The 22,725-nt window shown below is 34.6% G+C and overlaps 1 protein-coding gene across 7 annotated transcripts in view; it reads right to left on the bottom strand.

Annotated features, from left to right (window-relative positions):
- PDE7B (phosphodiesterase 7B) overlaps positions 1 to 22,725 on the bottom strand; it is a 475,975-nt gene that overhangs the window by 305,264 nt on the left and 147,986 nt on the right. Inside the window, exon 1 of one of the 7 annotated variants that reach the window (XM_073789636.1) lies at positions 4,978 to 5,368. The exons of the other annotated variants lie outside the window; for them this stretch is intronic. The gene's annotated coding sequence lies outside the window, so the exon portion shown is untranslated. Of the gene's footprint in view, positions 1 to 4,977; positions 5,369 to 22,725 lie in introns of those variants that run through there. 7 annotated transcript variants of the gene reach the window in all.

The following is a 22,725-nucleotide window of genomic DNA, read 5'->3' as shown; positions in this document are numbered from 1 at the left end:
GAAAAGTGAAAATCTTCATTCTCACTATAAAATAGATCTAGGTAACAAAATAAAAATTACAAACAAGGATGGTAAAGATCTTGCCTTCTGAAGTTGCATGGCACACACAGGGCAAAAACTGCTTTAAAAACCTGCGTAGACACTCTGCAAGGGTTGAATACTTTATCATCATCACCATTATTTTGTTTGAGAAGTGAAAATTGCTATACATGGAAATCTTAAGGGAAAAAGTCCTGTAATCCATCTGTTCAGTCTGTGAAGTATGTTTGTTATTGAATAAGGTTTAAATTGGGGAAATTCTTAAGGGAAAGTGGCAGAAAAATTGATGAATGGCAAGGGAGAAATTGAGAATGTTCAAACTGAAAGAAACAGTGACTTCTGATTTGATATTGAAGGGAAACAAACAAAAATTGGGCAGGAAGCAGGAGAAACATAGAGGGAAAGAAAGTTGAAAACAACCTTTTCTCAGTTGAAGACTTTTTTTTTTTAACATGAATTACATAGAACATTTTAGTCAGCACTATGAGGAACTCAGGGAAACAGGAGACAATTTAACAAAAGTCTTTGTTCTGAGGTGGTCATACTGCATGCTAACAAACAAGAACTTGGTGTGCTGTGGATATCCAATAGGAGAATTAACTGCAAATCTTACACTTAACGGGCTTTGAGAGATTCCTCTAGACGAATCAGGCCAGCTGCTCCTGCTGGCCTTACTTCCCATCCCAAATCTAATCACTTGCAAATTTCAATCTGACTTAAGGAATGGTTCCAAAGCATATTATTAAAAATATAGTAAAAGAATTTTAGCTCTACATAATAAAGAGTACAGCCATCCCTCCTTATCTGTGGGGGATTGGTTCCAGGACCCTCCACGGATACCAAAATCCATAAATTCTCAAGTCCCTTATATACAATGGCATAGTATTTGCATATAACCTATGAACATCCTCCGCTAAACTTTAAATCACCTCTAGATTACTTATAACACCTAATACAATGAAAATGCTATGTAAATAGTTATTAGAGGTAAATTAAGGTTTTGCTCTTTTGGAACTTTCTGATTTTTCTTTTTTTTTTTTTTTTTTGGAATATTTTTGATCCACAGTTGGCTGAATCTGGTAATGTGGAACCCGCGGTTATAGAGGGTCAACTGTACGCTTATTCTAACCCTGTTCCACAAATTAAAGCAAGTGGGAGGATAGAGGAGGTTAAGGTAAACAAGTTTTTCTCAATTTTGTTTTAGAAAAATTTTCAAACATTTTTAAACAATGTGTCATGAAATAATTGTGTAATGACTTCAAGTACACGATACAATTATTTCAACTGCATTCTTCTAGAATATTTTGAGTCCCTCTAAAGTAAAATCCCATATAGCATACAGAAAGAGAAGGGAAAAGTCCAGAGATGCTAGCGACTTGCTAACAAATTGGGTCCTGGGGTCAGCACGTTGCTTTATTTACATTAAACTTTGGCTTTATTAGTGTATAGCCCCTTTGGTCTTTAGGCCAATGGCCGCTCTAGATTTACAGGTCACTCCAGTAGGTATTTGTTATTAAAAACATATTACAGGACCTGGATATTAGCATGCAGCCTCCAGCACTGGACTTACTATTTTTTTTATATATTGTGTTTCTAACACAAACTCTCTCAAAGATATGCCCCCCCATGTAACATGATGAAACAGCACATGCCACTTGCATGTTTCAAAACTGAAATGTCATGAAAGGAAATGATGCACAGCCTCTCTGTGGGGCCTCTGAAATACATTGAGGAAAATGTGCAAACACCAAACCTGGTCTGAGATTTACCCTGAGATGACTCTTGCTTGGAAAAGAAAAAAAAAATCCTCTTCAGCATCTCTGGGATTGGAACTATTAGCAAACTTATAATTTTGTTTATTCATTTGCTGAGCTCTAGTATTATCTAGATTGCAAAGAAAATATCCAGACAACTGCCTTCTTCCTGCTTGTTTCACCCCCTGAATGCAACTCTCCCTCTCTTTACCAGCCCCAAATGGAAATTATTCAGCTAAGTTCTTTGAAATCCCCTTTGCTGAAGGATTTCTTTTATGTTGGAAACTTGGCGTTAACTCCCTCTGCCTTCCTCAACTTCAGGGCCAGTGGAAGATCAGCTCCAAATTCTCTTTTTCTTAAGCTCCAGGACAGAAAAATAAAAATTCACTTCTTCATATTCATGATGGAGCTTCCAAGCATTGCTTTCAACACTGTTTTACTTTCAGTTTTCCCACTCAATCTGAAACCTCTTCCCCGCCATCAGACTATGTCTGTGGTGTTTTCCTTAGATCCACACATCCAATTTACCATTCCAATTTATCCTACTCTTGCCTGACAAATCACTTCTTAACTTAAAAAGTGACTCTTGATCCCACCCATCTAAACATATGGTGCTTGCACTATGCATTTGGTAAGTGATTAATAGATGAATAAACTCATGACTCCCTCAGTTATACACCAACATTTCTGCTTCCAAAGTATGTGGCCCAGAGCAGAGAATTCCCCAATTGGACTTTGTTTGGTGGATTATCTGTAGTCCACTGTTTTCTCCTTCTGATCTTCCCTCTGAATCCCCTTATGTTGACAGGCAACTCAAGCCAAAGAGGGTCAGGCTGGGCAAGTGTAGGAGGAGTGACTGTCAGCAGCGTCACCATGTGATTTGTGGGATGGAGTTTTACTACATATACAAAAACAAAGATAAGTGATTTTTCTAGGGCATCTGCCTTCATGGCTTACTCACTGTTCTGCTCTACTACATTAACATAAAAAAAATCAAGATTTGGGGGTTGTCCTTATTTCTTTAATTTTTTGGTAGATATTTATATTTTTACATAATTTTATACATATAAAAACTTAGTTATATTTATATCTTTCCCACTGTCCAAAAGTTCTTTATGTCAGCAAATGTCAACATGGTCTACAAGATTACAACTAAAGGATTCTCTGCACTGAACTAGTATAATACTGTCGATCGCTACAGGGCCACTGAGTACTGTTTTCCTAAGCTGTCAGTATGTGTATATACACAGGGTCTGTCCCACACTATTTGTCTTCAAATTATTCTTTGTTTCATTTATGGATATTTTGCCTCCCCTGTTATATATTTCCTTAAGGGAAGGGATTGTGTCTTAAACAGTATTCCCTTTCATCAACATTTAGTGAAATCTGATCATTACAGTAGGTGTATAAAAATGCTACTGAGATAAGTCTTGGTTAAACATACAAAAAAATACATTTTGAAAAAACCCCTCTTTTTGTAGGTCTTTCAGGATTTACCTCAGCTCATAAAGAAGTGGCACTGTTTGACAGTCTTAAAGTATCAGTATGTAAACAGACCTTGAGTTCTAGGCCTGGGTTTTCTTGCTGATGACTTCTAAATATTATTATTTACTGCAAGTGTTGATGTTTTGACTGGTTTACGATTTTCCTTAAAAAAAGATACACAAGTTTGGAGAATTGTTTTCTGTTCCCTTGTTTGTTTGTAGAGGGGAAAAGGTCTATTTACTTCATTCCTTCTACAGAACAAAATATTTTATATTTAATATGATACTTTTTGAAGCAATAAAAGGCTTCTTATTCATCTTTGTCCTTTTCCTTCATGCCACGGTATATACAGTTCATAGTGAGTATTCAATAACTGCTTACATTCTTTTTATAATTAATAATTATAGAAGGGTTTTTTAAAAGCATGATATGAAAATGAGAAACCACAAAAGCAAAACTGGATGAAACTGGTTACATAAAATTTTACACGGGTAATAAAACACAATAAACAAATTCAAAAATGAAATATAAACTTCAAAAAATATATTTGAGATATATAACAAAGGGGTAGTGTTCATAATGTAAAAAAGCTCTTATGAATCAAATTTAAAAATGAGAAGACCTATAAAAATATTAGCAAAAGTCATACAAGTAAATACCAATGAACAGAAGCATATAAAATTACTTGTCTTCACTAACAATTAAAATAAAACAAATTAAGTAACCTATTACTTTCACTCTTAAGATCATCAGTCAAATGATTGATATTACACATTTTTGGTAAAGATAAGGGAAAAACCTTCATTTGCTATGGGTGAGAATAAAAATGGTTAAAAAAATTTAGGTGGATTTGGTAATATCTTTTAAAATTTAACTGTGCTAAAAGTTTGACTCATAAATTCCAGTACTAGGAATTTATTCCAGAGATATACTATCAATAAATATGTAAGAATACAGGTGAAATAATGTTTATTGCATACTTTGTAATAGCGACATCTGTAAAAAATTATCTAACTGTAAGAATTTGGAGAAATAAATTTAAAAGAATGAGTAGACCTACCTATATGTCTGGTTATGGAAAAAGTGTCAAAGTTGTTTTAAGTATAAGAGCAAGTTATGATGGCATATTTAGTATGACCTTATTTTATAAAATTAAAGTGTACATTTAAGTATCTTAGAATATTTGTTTCAGCAACATGAAATCTGACCTAGACAGACCTCTTTCCAATTATAAACACATATAAAAATAAAAGTTTGATTAAATATGTAACAAAAGTTGTAAATATCTTGTGAAATATAAAAGAAAAGAAAGTCCCAGGACTTCCCTGGTGGTGCAGTGGGTAAGAATCCGCCTGCCAATGCAGGGGAAATGGGTTTGAGCCCTGGTCCGGGAAGATCCCACATGCCATGGAACAACTAAGCCTGTGTGCCGCAACTACTGAGCCTGAGCTCTAGAGCCCGCGAGTCACAACTACTGAGCCCACGTGCCTAGATCCCGTGCTCCACAACAAAAGAAGCCATCGCAATGAGAAGCCCGCACACCACAATGAAAAGTAGACCCCCACTCGCCACAAGTAGAGGAAGCCCGTGCACAGCAACGGAGACCCAATGCAGCCAGCCAGCTAGCCATCAATCAATCAATCAATAAACAAACAAATAAATAAATGAAAGTCCCTAAGAACCAGAGTGAAGAGGGAACCTGAATCCAGGTGTTCCAGTCATGAGAGAACTGTGGCAACCAGCGGGATGCTGTAGCAGATGCTGTGAGCTCCCAGGACACATCCCTCGGGCCTCTTATGGTGCTCCTGCTGCTTTTCAGTGGCCAGGATCCACATCTCTGGCTTCGGGCTTTCTTTCCCTAGAACTCTGGAAGCTGCTCTGATTAAATGCACATGGCATTTTGGAAATGTCAAAGATATCTCCTTCTCCCCCAGCCCTAGTAACCCTCACCCAGTGATTCCTCAGATATGACATATAAATATAGCAGCTCCCTCACCCTTTGTGGTGGGTTAATTGTGGGCATGTGTTTTGAACCATTTCCCAGAGTTTAACACTTTAATTGTCCACTGACATAGCTGGTGGACACAGCCTATTGGTTTCCTTCACCTTTCTTCCACTCACTTTCCCTCTGTCTTACTGGGGTTCTGTGTACCCCCCAAAGGGTCTATATGTCCTTGAGTCCTTGTCTCAGGACCTGCTTCTGAGGGAATCAAAACTAAGAAAGATGTTAATGACTTATAAGATCTAGGGTATAGGACTATGGTTTTACTATCTATTCAGAAGAAAACTGGAACCGAGAGGCTTATAGTAGCATGACGCTGGGCTGTCCCTCGGGGAAAGGAGAAATAAAGGTCTTGGCTCATCATTCCAGGGAAATGACAAGCCAGTTTCTCTTTCTGTTATAAAGGGAATATAGAAAAACTCACATGAGAAATGGAAAACCAAGACCTGAGCCTGGCCTTTGAATGGTATAGGATCGTAAAGTGTAAAAAATGAATGTGTGGACTGGCTCTACAATGGCAAAATTCCTAGGATACTGTTTGGAAGAAAACACAAAACACGTAAGACATGAAAAAAGTAACTCTCTGCTGAATATAAGCTAAGCAATGAAAAATATAATAAAAAGGAAAGAAAATTCATCAAGAAAGAGTCAGCAGACAGGAGAACTGGAACGTTTTGAAGGAATCCATAAAACAAGTAGGCTAAACATTATTGGAGATTAATGAAAGGATCAAAATTATAGGGAAGGAACATGAACACTGACATAAGAATGGGTAACTTTTCCAAATAAGACATGAGAAATAAGATAATTGAAGAGAAAACTCAAATATGGGTCAGAAGCCTTTTAGACCTAGCTCAAAAGATTATGGAGCTGGAAGAGAAATTTAAGGAAAATTTCCACAATAAAGTCTTGTGAAATAAAGATATGGTAAATATGAAGGAGTGTTTGAGAAAAATGGATAATGGAATGGGAATGCAGCACATATATCTGTAACAGACATTCAAGAAGCTGAGAAAGGGTAGTAGATACAATTTTCAAAGAAAATGTGGCTAAAATTGTACCATATTTGATGATATGTGAAACGTAGGATAGGAGAAATAAGAGTATAAAGCAAGATAAATAAATCTAGATGTTTCAGTGAGCCTGCAGAATGTGAAAGACAGAGGGTGGCAACTCTCACCTCTCATCCCAAGAGAGGACCTGCCACCAGCAGGGCAGTCAACTGACAGCCTCCAGTGGCTGCACCTTCAGGCTCTACAACAGTGGTCTCACGGAGGCCACTCTCTCCAGATGGCTCCCAGCCAACGTGGGGCATGATGGGCTACCACAGCCGAACCCTTCTGGTCCATGCCAAACTCTTCCAACTTAGGAGATCCCCACGAGCCTGGCCAAGGATCTCAGAGCTGCCCTGCAGGCTAAGTCTCTTCCTACACCAAACGCCTTTCGCAGAGTCAGATCTGTATTGTGGTTTGAAGGCTCTCACCATCTACTCCTGCTCCCTTGGCCCTTTATCCATTTTCCCCAAGAAATCCTTTGTATTTCTGTCTTGGAATGTACGTTGCAGAGGGCCTGAGCAGACACAGAGGGAAAAACCTTAAAAGCAACCAGAAAAGACAGTGCACTACAAAGAAACAACAATTAGACTCACAGAAAAAATTTATCAGCAACAATAGAGACTAGAATGCAAGGGAATATTACCCTCAAAGTGTTGAGAGAAAATGACTCATACTTGGAGAATTCTATATCCTGTTAAATCATCATTCATGAGTGAGGATTAAAAAGAATATTGACAGTCTAAACATTGAAAGTATTTACCACTTTCGGATCCTCAAAGAAAGAATGTGAACCTAAAAAGAAAGAATGAGATGTAGGAAACAATACTGAGCAATGTTGGAAACCATAGGTAAATTTAAATAAGCATTCACTATAAAAATTTTAAAAGATGATAGCTCAGGGTTTAAAAATGAGGTAGAACTCAAATACAGATAAAATAACATAGTTGGGGTGTGTGTGGACATAATCTAAGATGATTTAAGTAAGTTCCTTATATTATTCTGGGGTGTGATGTTAATAGAGAATACATATAAATTTACTTATATTTTAACTCTACTGTGAATGTTAAAAATTTAAGGGTAATCACTGAAACCATAAAAAAATGAAATGTCTAATCTCCAAATTAGTGGAGAGAAAATGAGTTAACAAACTCAAATCCAGGGGGTGGGGTGGGATAAATTAGGAGTATGGGATTAACAGATACAAACTACTATACATAAAATATAGGTAAGCAACAAGGATTTACTGTATAGCACAGGGAGCTATATTCAATATCTTGTAATAACCTATAATGAAAAATATTCAGAAAAAAATATATATAACAGTCATTTTGTTGTACACCTGAAGCTAACACAACACTGTAAATCAACTATACCACAACTAAAAAAAAATCCTCAAATCCATCCAGTAGAAAGCAGAAAGAGTAAATAAGAAGTAACAGAAAAATGTGATGAATAGAAAACCAAAGTTTAAATTGAATAAATAAATTTTAATGTATATTAAAATTATACATTAAAAATAAAATTAGTTTAAAAATAACTAAAGTTTTAAAAATTAAATTATTTTTTATTTTTAAATAAAAAAATAAAATTCAGCTATATGTTATCTAAAAAGACACACCAAAAATATGTACTCACAGAAATGTTGAAAGCAAGAGGATGAAAAAAAGATATGTCAGGGAAATAGTAACCCCAAAGAACTGGAATAGCAGCTTTTAATATTAGAATATTTTCAAAATATTAGTACTATTTTAATACTAGATGGGATAGACTTCATAGCAGAAATAAGAATAACGATTACCAGGAAGATAATCATTCTAAACATTCATTCACTTACCAGGCAAAGCTCGAAGTGCACAAGGCAAAAATTGACAGAAATACAAGGAGAAATTCACAAATCCACAATTACAGCAGGAGATATTAGCATGCTTACTGCCATCACTGATCAGAGTCAGAAAACTAGTCAAGGGAATAGACCATTTTGACAACACAGTTAATAGGCTGGAGCTGACGACTTTATATAAACAATTACAGGAAATATATTCTTTTCTGTCTCATATTGATTTTTTCACAAAAATTAGCAACTTAAGCTACAAAGGAAGTCTCAAAACTCTCTAAAAATAAAAATAATCTAAGAATCATTTTACATAAGCAGGATTCCCTGAACACAGTGCATCAATTTTAGAAATCAACAATAAAGGACAGCAATCTCCTTTTCACTCCCCACACTTAGAAATTTAAAATAACCACTTCTAAATCATTATTGAATAGAATAAAAATCATGGAATTTACAAAATATTTAGAAAGAAACCACAATGAATATATCATATTTCCAAGATTACAATGTCCAGCTAAAAATACACTTGGAGGGAAATTTATAGTTTGAAATGTATGAATTAGAAAGGAAGAAAGATTAAAACTGAGCAATAGAGTAAACCAAAAGTCAGCAGAAGAAAGAAAACCACTGGATTAAAGACAGAAATTAATGAGGCAGAATAAAAGAGATAAAGGAGAAGTTCCACACATCAGCCACATACCCATCTCCGGGCATTGGCCTTGCTGTGCCCTCTGTCTAGAACTTTCTTTCCCCAGGTATCTGCATGGTTCACTCTCCCAACACTTTCCCATGTCTTTTCTAAAGTCACTTAGTGGGATTTCTCAAGCAACCTGTTTAATATTTCATGCCCAGCTCCCCAATATCCCCTAACCATCTTCCCTGCTCTCCTTTTTGGACAGCAATTTTCACTAGTTATCATCTTTTACACATGCATTTTACTTATTGTCTGTGTTCCCCCATTATCTGTTTTGCTCACTGCTGAGTCTACAGGTGCCTAGAACAGTCTAGCTTAGCAGTTTTCAATAAATGTTTGTTAAATAAATGATTTTATAGCTATCTAGGTGGTGCATATACAGATGTCCGTCACATCATTTTCTATACTTTTCTGTACATTTGTAATATTTGTAGTTAAAAATGTAAGCTTTTTTAATAAAAGAAAAATATCTAGGTCTATGAAGTATTAACAATGATTACCAATATTTACACTTTCATATTTTTCCAATTACGTTTATATTGCTTCTATAATCACAACAAAATGAAAGTAATGCCACCAAAACAAATCATATATGCCTAGTTCATATATTCAATAAATTTTGTTACTGTTTTAAAGCACCTGTTCTTCTCCAGAATTAGTGAAATTTCCAGAACTATATCATACTATATTAAAGATTGCAATAAAAGAACATTTAAGAATCCTTTAAAAACACTTTAGGCAAAAAACTCCATAATCAAAATATTCACAGGATACTGTATTATTTCAGTGAAAAATTTTTGAGAACATTCGTGGACTCAAATGTTGACTCCAAAAAACCTAGAAACTAAGGGTCACTTGAAAGTATAGGGAAAATATCTTTACCCCCATTCTTAGATATTTTCATCTATCATGTCATTTTGTGTTTGCTGATGGTTCAGGAATTCAGATATGTTTTCTGACAGGGAAATTTAGAAGCTTGTGGTAGAGAAGAGGGAAGGAAATGAAACAATAGTTGCCACTTATTGCTAGATCACTGGATCAGTTTTGCTCTCTGCTCTGTCCTTCCATCTTCGGTGTAAGTACAATAATCTGATACCTTTATTGTAGGCAGTGATTGTGTACATGAACTGTTATCAGAGTGAATTTTTCATGCTTGAAAAATTTTTTCATTAATACAGGAAGAATGACAGAAAATTAATTAAAATCAGATGATCAAAATACTAATGCGTTAGACAATACACCAAGACACAAAAATGGTTCTGTTACATAGAACCCTTTTTATTCATAGAATAAAATATAAACTGAGAAAAATCCTCATTAGTCCAAGATAATTGTAATCTGCCGATTGTGAGGTTTTTAAGAACAATATAAGTGAAAGATCTGGATATGAAGAAATGAGAAATACTGCATGTTCACTCTATAGTGATATGTAAATGGTGGTGTTAACTCAGGTTATGTTTTCCAAAGTTCACACGCACAGTGAGTACAATTTATTACGTATGAACTAACCAAAAAGTCGAGTAAGTGGGCAGAAAAGCGAGATTCCAGGTGAAACTACTGTGGTAGACTTCAATTAACAAGTTCACACAGTTCTTGGTAGTCTTTATCTAACAGACCCACTTCAAACATAGAATGAATTTGCTCTATGAGACTTCTTTAATTACGGACACTCCGCAAAGTTGTGTTTCCTTCCTTGTGTTGTCTTGAAGCAAAGGGCATTAATTAGACAGAATAAAAAGGAAACATCTGATTTCTAACCATTTTAAAATATTCTATGAACACCTGTCCCTGATGTCTGACAGTACCTTAAATGATATCGAAAGTATCCTAAAAAGACAACAGCAGAGTTAGTGTGATGTGGACAATACTGTATGAGAAAAGTTCAAGTAGTGTCCATGTTGGAAAGTCATTGATAAAATTATGAAATCTTAAACAGTAATTCTCCCTGGCTGAGTACACAGGGCAGCACTAAAATGCTAAATAATGATTTGTAATGAAATTCTAGATTGCTTTCCTGAGGTAAATTATAAGGCTGCTACTGATTATATTTACGTAAGACAAAACTTGCTAAGGCAACTGAACTCTTCTCTGCAAGCACTCAAACCCTTAAGAAAGCTGGAATTAGATCATTTTTGACAACTCACTGAGCCATCTGTTAGGGAAGACTGGAAGAGCTAGTGAGGTGACCTAGGAGATATGGGGATATATGTATATGTATAGCTGATTCACTTTGTTATACAGCAGAAACTAACACACCATTGTAAAGCAATTATACTCCAATAAAGATGTTAAAAAAATGTTATTATGAATAGAACTTATTCTGTATTGTTGGAATTTGTTGTTTCAAATTTCATTTCTGTTATTATTGTTCCACATTATTAAAATCCAGCCATTCATATTTTCCTAAATGTCATGAATTAAAATAAAAACCAAAGAGATGGTATGAGGATATGAGATAACAATAATGATAAACAGTAATTAATAGTTACTTAGATTTTTCTACCATTCACAGTCACACACAAATACATATTTTACATATATATGTATCTCAACATATGTTTATATATACATACAGATAATTAATACATATACATATAATGAATCTATTTTTAAAATAACACTTTGAGGGATTATTATAGCCAATATAAAACAAATGGAAACTGAGCCACAGAACACTTAGTGACTTCCTTGGAGTCATAGCTTTGGTGAATGTCAAAGCCAAGACTACATTTTGAGCTTCCTATCTTTCCCCTGGATTCTTCTCCTCAATTCATATATCTGTGTTTTTTACAATCACTGACTATCTTTTATGTAAGTGACCGTGGTCACGGGAGCACCGTAATCTGCCCCCGACATCTCCATCCAATAGGCAACTCTCTACCCTTACTTGGAGGAGAGGAACAACGTATGCCTGGTATCTTAAGAAACCAAAGCAAATATTTCCATAAATGTTGTTCCTTTTGTTGTTTAGGGTCTACGTATTCTTTGCACTTGAATTTCACATCCTTGTGGGTTACATAGGCTTTGGTGGGCTGACTGGAAATCAATAATATAATATAGTGTCTAGGGAATGATTCTTTGCCAGTTCTAGACTTTTGTATCAAAAGTCTTTGTAAATTGGAGGCGCCATACTTTCATGCGAAGGAAAATATATAATAATGGCACAATTTAAAGCAGCTGAGCTCTCATTAGGGGCCACGTGTAACTGTGATTGTACCTAAAAACATCTACGAGTGAACATGGAGCGGCATATTTATACCACAGTTTCTTTGTGCTACTCTCAAGTATGTATGGAAAATTCCTGTCGTCGGGGTCCAAGCTGGAAGCCTCAGCCCCTTCATGCTAGGAATTTATAAAGAGGCTTTCATGTCTACAGAGTCTTCTGAAGCACAAGCTCTGGCAAGGCTCCAATAATATAGGCAGCACCATGTAAAACCCAGATGCGTATATATTTGAATCATTTCCTGGCTCCTCCCCCTCTCCCCACCTTTTGATGTTGATGGAAGGCTCAGTCCTCCAACCTCTTCCTATTTATTTACATTGTCTTCCTAGGTGATCTCATTCAGTGCCAAGGCTTTAAATAGCTAATGTATTGATAGATTTAAGTACAGTTCTGATCTCTCCCCTGAACACTGCACCTCAAACTTAATGCGTCCCAAATAGGACTCCTACTTTCTTCCTGCATCTCCCTTCTCCAACCTCATCGTCCCTCAATCTTCCCCATCTCGTCAACGGTACCTGCAGTGATGCAAGCCAAAAATCTAGAATTCATCAATTGTTCTTTATTTAATTGACATGTACGCAATATAAGTAGCACTGACTACTGAACCGAGTCCTAAGTACACACACACACAGATGCACACGCAGACACACACTCAATCTGTATAGCAATCCTATAAGGTAGGCATGGTTACCTTCTTCCTCCAATTTTACAAGTTGGAGAATAGATTATTCAAACAAGGTTACTTGTCCAAGGTTACAAAGCTGGTAGGAGGCTGAGCCAGAATATAAACCCAGGGAGCTTGGCTCCAGAATCTGGGCTCATAAGCACTGTGTAATGCTGTCCTTCCTTTACAGCCAATCCGCCATCCATTCCTATCCATTATACTGTCAGATACTCACATCTGAACACTAACCATCACTCCACTGTCTCCGCCTCAATCCAGGCTGCCTTCACCTCTCCTCTCCTGCAATAGCCGACAGCTGCCCATGACGGCTTCTATACCCCAGCCTGCACAATCCATTCTCTGCACGGGAGCCAGAGTCATCACTTCAAGCACAAATCAGTTGAATCTCTTCCCTGTCGCCTTGGTTTCAGTGGCTTCCCATTCCCTGTGAGAAGAGTAGAATTCAGACCATGCCTGGTGAAGGTGCACACGGTCTAGGCCCTGCCTTCTTAGGCTCACACATCTCCCTCCATCCTAGCATCTCATTTTGCTCCAGCAGCCCTGGCCTTTCTGTCTTTCAAACAATGAAATTTGTTTTCTTTTTAGGGCTTTGCTCTTGCTCCTTCCTCCACCTGGATCACTCTTCTTCCAGGTCTTTGCATGGCTGCATACATTTAATTATTTCAGACACAGACAAGACTCCACTGACCTCCCAGTTACATGCCCACATCTCTACTGCCAGCAGCTAGCCATCACACTACCCTGCTTTATTTTCTTCACAGCATTTAGCAATATCTGAAATGATCTGTCTTATCTACTTGTTTACATGTTAACTGTCAGGCTTCTCTCACTAGAATGCAAGTCCATGGAGACAGGGACTTTGTCTTTTCTACTTTTATATCCCCAGTCCCTATACCACATTAGGTCCCCAAATACTTGTTGGTTGAATAAATGAATCCTGACTCTGTCATTTGAAAGCAGTGACCTTAGGCTAATTATTTAATCAATGGGAGACACAGTTTGCACATTAAAAGGGGACAATTATACCTATGTATTGAAGATTTTATGAGGATATTTAGAGATTTAAGCAGAAATTAGGATTTTTCTCAAGACCTTAGTGCTCGTGAATATAATATACGAAAGTTTTGGGCTGATTAATAGTTTGTTATATGTGCACAGCCTATGTTTCACATCAATTAAAAAAAGTCTATACCTATCCCACTTCTAAGACCTAACACAATTACTTGTAATTCTAGATTATCTTAATTAAAGTACTAATATTATGTGCCAATCATCATCGGGCTATATACTTTCATATGTGTACATGTATATACACACATATATAGATATTTCTAGCTGTATCTGTATTTATATATCTATACCTGTCTACCTATATATATTCACATGGACACACACGTATGTACATAAACTTGTAGCATATGATTATCTGAGGCACTCATAGAAAAAAAAATAATTGAGCCAGCATACTTAAGGCATCTAGGCCAAACTAAACAAGAGAAAATGTAAAATATTTGGCCTAAAATTCAATTTCAGTTAAGCCTGTGTAAAAATTCACTTGGATTGAATACTGGGCACGGTTCTGATGCTGCCTGTGCATGATGGGAAAGTCAGAAGAGACCCACCATATTACAGCTCTGGATGTTCATGCAAGCCTCTCAACCAATATTCTTCTTAAATCGTTTCCACATGCTGATTTGTCAAGCCTGCTTCTTGATAAAATATAGGCACTAAAAGGAACGATAGTCAAAATATTTAACCAGTAGTTTGACCAGAGGCAAAAGATGGGTATGACCATCTGGCATCAAGCAGTAGAACACTGGCTCAGGACAAGGGCAAGGATGCAGAGAACCCTCACTATGTGGAACATGAAACTCATCTCAGCCATACAGGCAAACTTCTCCTAGCCTGAAACTATAATTAAAAAAAAAAAAAAAAGCTATGATATCAGATTCTGGTTTGGAAATAGTGACATAATTTTAGGACTGTTTCACAGCTAGAAAATAACTGAAGTCATCTTGTGTGCTCAAGATTGCATGAATAACTTAAATGCAGGTCAAAATTACCAGGTTTATAAATTTTTTTTAAAATTCAACACATTAAAAAAAAAGTTCAACACATTAAATTAGCTTAAAAATTATTTATGACTTCCTTTTTGATTTCCTTAAGGAAGAAACTAAATACCTGTGTTAGAAACAGAATAAATTACTCATGTACCTTTTCACAAGAATTTGCAATTAAAAACTGTGCAAAAGTGCTATTTAGTTACTCAACAGTTTGTAATCACTCCTTGTTGTTACTCTATAACGTAAATGTCTTCTCAGTTTAAAAATTCATGGAGTAACACATAAAACTTAGTCTTTTGGCTTAAATATTAAGTCAATTCTCCTTCTTTTCTGTTACCTGTAATGTATGATATTATCAATTCAAAACAGCATATTTTATAAAAACATACCACTTAATATGTTTTTAATTTAATATGCTTTAGCATACATATAGTAGGCTAAACACTGATTCTTTTTAAATCCCATTTTTTTAAATTTCTATTTTAAAAAGAAAAAAATGACATGAAAACTAGAAACACACCTATTTAAAAAGAAACTCAATAAAGCAGGATATTTCAAGCATATTTTTCTTAAGTGTTTACTGTTTTTTTCTCTAAAAATATGTATTTTCTAACTATTTTTAAATTGCTTGTAAATAATTAATGATTGGACTCTAGGTTAAGGACGTAGCATATTTTGCATTTATTAGCTATAATTTCAAGTTCACCTGTGCTCCAAAGATAACCCAGCACTGGAAAACCTGCATAAAGTAGTACTAGGAAAACACAAATGCCCAAGAAAAGCCAGCAAACTGGCAGAGGCAATAGATAAATACAGAACACCAAAAACCTGGTTTTACATAACTAGACGAGGATTTGACTCTAGCGTAGTAGCTAAGTTTAATCCTGGGTAGAGTATTTTTCTTGCAACTATTTAAATAATAATTTGCTCATTCCACAGGACATAGCTAGTGTACTGAAAATAAAATTTTTTGAGTGTTTACAACACATGTGGACTAACACATAACGTCTCATTCAGAGACATTAGATTTTGCTTGCATGGAGCTATAAACTGTGAAACAATTTGGATAATGAAGAAAGTTGCTAATAGCTCATCGTACCTAATTTATATCAGCTACTATATAAGGTAACATTAGCTTCCATGCAAAAAAGCCATAAATCAAGACTTAAATGATACATTTTGGTAGGTATCCTTGATTGGAAATGTGAGGTGCAGATGAAAAACTGTCTATTAACAAATAGTTAGGATATGAGCAATCTCCAAAATGATAATGTTTCTCAAAGTACTACTGGCGAATAATAATTATAAAATAAGGTAATTATACTGATGCAACCGTAATTCTGTTTTAAAATTTTACGTAATGGATATATGCCCACAGTGAAATATGGGAGGTAACACATACTTATCTTTATCTACTTAGTTCATGATTTTGATGAATACAACTTCTCATTTTTAAATTTCTTTCAGATATAAGAAAAAGACAATAAAATGAAAAAAAATGAGAATTACTTCTGGTGCATACTGGAGTTTTTTAATGCCATGTATGTTATCCTTAGTTCTTTCTTCCCTTTCTCTCTTTCCACATCCTTTAGAGGAAGCAATGAAAGGAAAAAAGAGACAGTTGCACAGTACTTAGTATGTGCCAACCACTGTTTTAAGCATGTCATATACATTCATTCAACACAAAATCAGGACTATTAAGACAATCAGGACCATTAGTGCCACCAGTTACTTGGCAGAAACAAATGTAAATCCTATCTGGAGAAAGATAATATAACACTAGGCCTCAATTTATCTCCACATTTTTTATTTATAATGTCCAGTGCCCCATCGAAAATAACCAAGCATAAGAAAGGCAAGAAATTTGAACCAACCAGGAGCACTAGCAGACAACAGAAACAGACACTTATAAGATATAAAGAAAACAAAGACTTTAAAATAATACATATAATATATACAAGGATACGATAGACAAGATTGAGAATTTTTCCAGAGATCTAGAAACTACCAAAAAAACCCAGATTCTAGGACTGAAAATTACCATCATCATCATCATCATAAGAATATACAATATAATAAAAAAATATAATAATACAGAAGACCTAAATAGACATTTCTCCAAAGAAGACATACTGATGGCCAACAAACACATGAAAGGATGCTCAACATCACTAATCATTAGAGAAATGCAAATCAAAACTACAATGAGGTATCACCTCACACTGGTCAGAATGGCCATGATCAAAAAATCTACAAACAATAAATGCTGGAGAGGGTGTGGAGAAATGGGAACCCTCTTGCACTGTTGGTGGGAATGTAAATTGACACAGCCACTGTGAAGAACAGTATGGAGGTTCCTTAAGAAACTAAAAGTAGAACAATCATATGACCCAGCAATCCCACTACTGGGCATACACCCTGAGAAAACCATAATTCAAAAAGAGTCATGTACCACAGTGTTCATTGCAGCTCTATTTACAATAGCCAGGACACGGAAGCAACCTAAGTGTCCACTGAGAGATGAATGGATAAAGAAGATGTGGCACATATATACAATGGAATATTACTCAGCCATAGAAAGAAACGAATTTGAGTTATTTGTAGTGAGGTGGATGGACCTAGAGTCTGTCATACAGAGTGAAGTAAGTTAGAAAGAGGAAAACAAATACCGTATGCTAACACATATATATGGAATCTAAAAAAAAAAATGGTTCTGATGAACCTAGCGGCAGGACAAGGAATAAAGACAGAGATGTAGAGAATAGACTTGAGGACATGGGGAGGGGGAAGGGTAAACTGGGACGAAGTGAGAGAGTAGCATTGACATATACACACTACCAAATGTAAAATAGATAGCTAGTGCGAAGCAGCTGCATAGCACAGGGAGGTCAGCTCGGTACTTTGTGACCAGCTAGAGGGGTGTGATAGGGAGGGTCGGAGGGAGATGCAAGAGGGAGGGGATATGGTGATATATGTATATATATATAGCTGATTCACTTTGTTATACAGCAGAAACTAACACAACAATGTAAAGCAATTATACTCCAATAAAGATGTTGAAAAATAAAATAAAATAATACCTAAATATATATATATGTATATATATAATAATAAATACAATGAAAACCACACCTAAGCAATCATGGTAAAAATACTGGAAATCAAAGATATAAAGAAAGAATTACAAACAGTCAAAAAAAAGGACAGACTGCTTTTAAAAGAGTATTTTCTGACATTAACAAAAACAGTGAGTTATAAGACAATGTAATAATGTTATAAAGTGGGGAAAGAAAATTACCAATCTAGAATTTTCTTCCCAGGAAAAGTGCATGTAATAAAAAAAAAAGATAACTATATTTCAGATAGAAAAAAACAAAAAACAAAACTGAACCAAATTGTCACTATACTAAAGGAAATCCTATATGTAATCTCAGAGATGCAGGAAGGAAGAAGAGTATACATGACTGTATGAGACCATAATAACAATAATCATTATGGAGCTTAAATTACATAAAATTAAATACCTACAAACAGAATATAATTCTGAAGAGGCACAAAAGTAGTTAAGGTATTCATCTAAGGTTTTCAAATTTCCCACAAAGTGATAAAAGTACTAATTTGCATTGTACTTTCATTAGGTCAAAGATGAATCTCAACAGTAACCAGTAAAACAATGTAAAAGAATGTAAAAATAACAAGCTAATAGGAAAGGGGCAATGTAATTATAAATATACTCAATCCAAAGACAGCAAGCAAAGAGATAAAAAGAAATATAGAACAGGAAGGGCAAATATTGGGTTGACCAAAAATTTCATCCAGGTTTTTTGTAAGATGTTACAGAAAATCCCGAACAAACGTTTTGGCCAATCCAATAGCATAGTAAATCAGCATATTTAACCTCAACTATATCATTATGACATTAAATGTAAAAAGACTAAATACTCCACTGACAAGACAAATATCAGACTGAATGATAAAACAATATTTACTTATCTGATGCTTGTAAAGAGAGACATCTAAACCATAAACATATAGAAAATTAAAGACTAAGAGAATGAGAGGTAAGTCACACAGACACTAACTAACAGAAAGCTAGTGGTACAGATTTTAGTATTAGTCAAAGTAGACTTGAAGGCAAAATCATTAATAGAGGAAAAAAAGGGATATTTTATTATGAGAAAAGTTTCAATTCAACAGGATGATATAACAGTTCTAAATTTGTATCTAACTAAGTATTTGTCAACCTTTTTTCCATTATCATCCCATTTCCTTAAGCAGACTTTTTAGGTTTGTTTCTCCTAATCACTTCCTTCCAAAAGAGTTTAATACCATATACACTGTATATCTGTTTATGTACAGATTATATACATATGGCCCTCTTTGGAAGGCCATAGACCATTGTGATATGTATTGATTTTTTTGCTTCCTGAGAACCAACTATTAGATTTGAATTATTGAATTAATAATTTTCTAATTGACTTGTATAGAGCGCTGTACCTAACAACCACAGAATCCAAACTCATTTCAAATGTATATGAAACATTTATAGAAGTTGGCAATATGTTGAGTCATACAAATAAGATACAACAAATTTCAAAGATCTAAATCATGTATGATCAATTATGATCTATGACCATGGTAGAATTATACTAGGAAACAATGACAAAAAGATAACTAGAAAACCTCAATATGTCTGAAAATTAATAAATGCATTTCTAAATAATCTAAGTCCAAAAAGAAATTACAATTGAAATTGTTTTGAGCTACCTGATGATGGACACTCTAAATTTGGGGATGCAACTCTGTTAGAGAAAAATTTATTGGTTTAAATGTATTTATTCAAAAAGAAGAAAAACTGAAATGTTATGAGCCAAAAAAAAAAAAAAAAAACCTGAGAAAATAGAAAAAAAAAAAGCTCAGAAAAGAAGAAAAAAAGGAAATAATAAAAGACTAAAATTAATACATATAGACAATACATACACATAAATAAATAGGATTTAGGGCTTCCCTGGTGGCGCAGTGGTTGAGAGTCCACCTGCCAATGCAGGGGACATGGGTTCGTGCCCCGGTCTGGGAAGATCCCACATGCCGCAGAGCAACTAGGCCCGTGAGCCATGGCCGCTGAGCCTGCGCGTCCGGAGCCTGTGCTCTGCAACGGGAAAGGCCACAACAGCGAGAGGCCCACGTACCACAAAAAAAAAAGAGGATTTAAAAAGTCGAAAGTTGTTTACTTGAAATATCTAATAAAGTTGATAATCCTGTCAAAACTGTTGGAGAAAAACAATAAAAACAGAAATGGCACAGTAAACTAATAGTAAAAATAGAAATTTAGACTAATATTAAAGCAGGGAATTATGAACAACTTCATGCTAATTACAAAATTTTGATAAGATAGTTGACCTAGAAATATACAACTTACCGAAACTGAAAATAAAAGTAGAAAACCTGAATAACCCATAAAAATTAGTGGAATTAAAACCGTAATTAAAATCTTGCCCACAAAATATTCCAGGACCAGATGGATTTGTTTACAATTTCTAACAAATATTTAAGGAATAACATGAATCTATATAAATTTACCTCCTCCAAATTTTTAAAGGGTAATATTTTCTAACTATTTTTATGAGGTCAATGGAACCTGGTTGTTACCAGAAAGAATAATTTTAGGCTAATTTTTTTATGAACATAGTTGCAAAATCCTAAAAATTATTAGCAATCCAGAAACAAAGTAATAATGGATTAAAAAAAAAAAAGCATAACACATCATGACCAAATTGGGATTACTCCAGGACTTCAAGTTAGATTTGACATTGTAAAATCAGTCACCACCACAACAGAAAAATAGAGAAAAATCACATGGTAGATATCAGAAAGAACATTTGATAAATCAAATATTTATTCATGATAACTCTTAGCAAACTAGAAATAGAAGAAAACTTCTCAATATTATAGAGACTATAATACTGAATGACAGAATGTTGAAAGCTTTCCTTCTAAGACTGAAAATAATACATTACCCACTGTTACCTCTTCAACAATTTACTGAAAATCCTAGCCAGTACAATAAGACAAAACTGTCAGTATTAAAAAAGAATATATATGCCTACCATTATTCTTGGATAGCATGATTGCCTACATAGAATATAAAAAGAATCTACAGATAAAATATTTGAGAATTCCCAAGTGAGTTTAGTAAGGCTGCTGATAACAAATTGACACACCAACAATTAATTGGTTTTCTATATATTAGTAACAAAAAGTAAAAATTGAAATTGAAGAGATAATATTTAGAATAGCATCAAAATACTAAGTGTTTAGTAATATATCTAGCAAGGAATGTGTAAAATGACCACAAAGAAAGCTAGAAGATATTATTGAGAGAAATTAACAAAGACCTAAATAAATAGAAGGATATACTATGTTCATGAATTGAAAGACTCAGGAAAGATGTCGAATCTTCCAAAATTGATCAATAACCAAAATTTCAGTTTTAGGTAAGAATCTTAAGTTAATTCTAAAATTTATATGGCAATGTAGAGAATGAAGAATGAACAAAATAATCTTGAAGAAGAGAACAAGAGATTTTATGAATGGGAGATAACATACATAGCAATCAAAGATATTAAAATATATCAAAAATTCCTATAAATTAATATATAAATGACTTGTTTAGACACGTCACAAAGAGGATATTTACATGGCCAATATATGTGTGCAAAAGTGCTCAAACTTGTCAATAATCAGGAAAATGCAAATTAAAACCACCATAAGCTATCACTACACACCTCCTAAATGCTAATATGTAAGGTTAGCGAGGAAGGGAATTATCATACATACATTGTTGGTGGGAGTGTAAATTATTTTAACCACCTTGAGCAGTTTTGAATTTTCTGCTGAGGTAGAACAGAAACATTCTCTGTGGCCCAGCAACTAATTCCTAGGTGTATGCTCAGCAGAAATACATGTACAGGTGTATCAAAAGAATGCTCAGGCCAGTATTATTCATAATATTAACAACTAGATAAAACTGAAATGTTTTTCCACAGTAGAATGGGTGAATAAATTGTTGCATATTCAAATAATTAGACACTATGCAATAATGAAATTAAATTAGAGCCATATGCAACCTAGTAAGTCTCACTGTATAATGGTGAATGAAAGAATGGAGGAGGCTTGATGGGATTTCTGAGGCGGCAATAATGTAATAATGTTCTATTTCTTGGCTTGGGTAATTGTTATATATTTGTTCACTTAAAATTAGTGAACCATTCTGTACATTTATATGTTGGGTATTTCTCTGTATGTGTGTTATAGTTTAAAAATAAAATAAAAAACTATATTTCTCTTAAATGTTTAAAACATCCAACAGGACTATGCCCAAAACAGTTACAACTCCATGAAATAATTTTTATAACTGTAAGCAAATAATACCAGTTGATACACACATGATGCTTACTACCTTTCATGCACCGTTCTAAGCATTTTACAAACAAAACTCATTTGATCTTCTCAACAACCTTATGAGGCAGATATTTTAAACACCTTCATCTTATAAATAAGTACAGTGCGGGCCAGAGAGATTAACTGGCTTAGGATCCCAGAGCTAATGAATGGTGCCAGATTCTGCACTGTTCATCATTACGGTTACACTGCCTTTCAGAACAAAACTTCTGAAGTTTAAAGTGTCAGATTCACCCACTGCGGATGAACTTAAAATGAAATAATGTTTCCTCTATACACTGGAACCTCATATAAATAAATATATTGTGTAGATTGCTTTAACATTTTGAAATAGATATTTTTATGTTTTGTATAATAATTTAAAAAGACTTTTCCTAACTCATGCTTAGAATGATCAAAGATGGATTTAAACACAGTGCATTTGAAACGT

The sequence above is a fragment of the Tursiops truncatus genome, chromosome 12 (genome assembly GCF_011762595.2).
Source record: "Tursiops truncatus isolate mTurTru1 chromosome 12, mTurTru1.mat.Y, whole genome shotgun sequence".
Taxonomy (NCBI): Eukaryota; Metazoa; Chordata; class Mammalia; order Artiodactyla; family Delphinidae; genus Tursiops; species Tursiops truncatus.
This window is presented reverse-complemented; position numbering and strand designations above follow the sequence as displayed.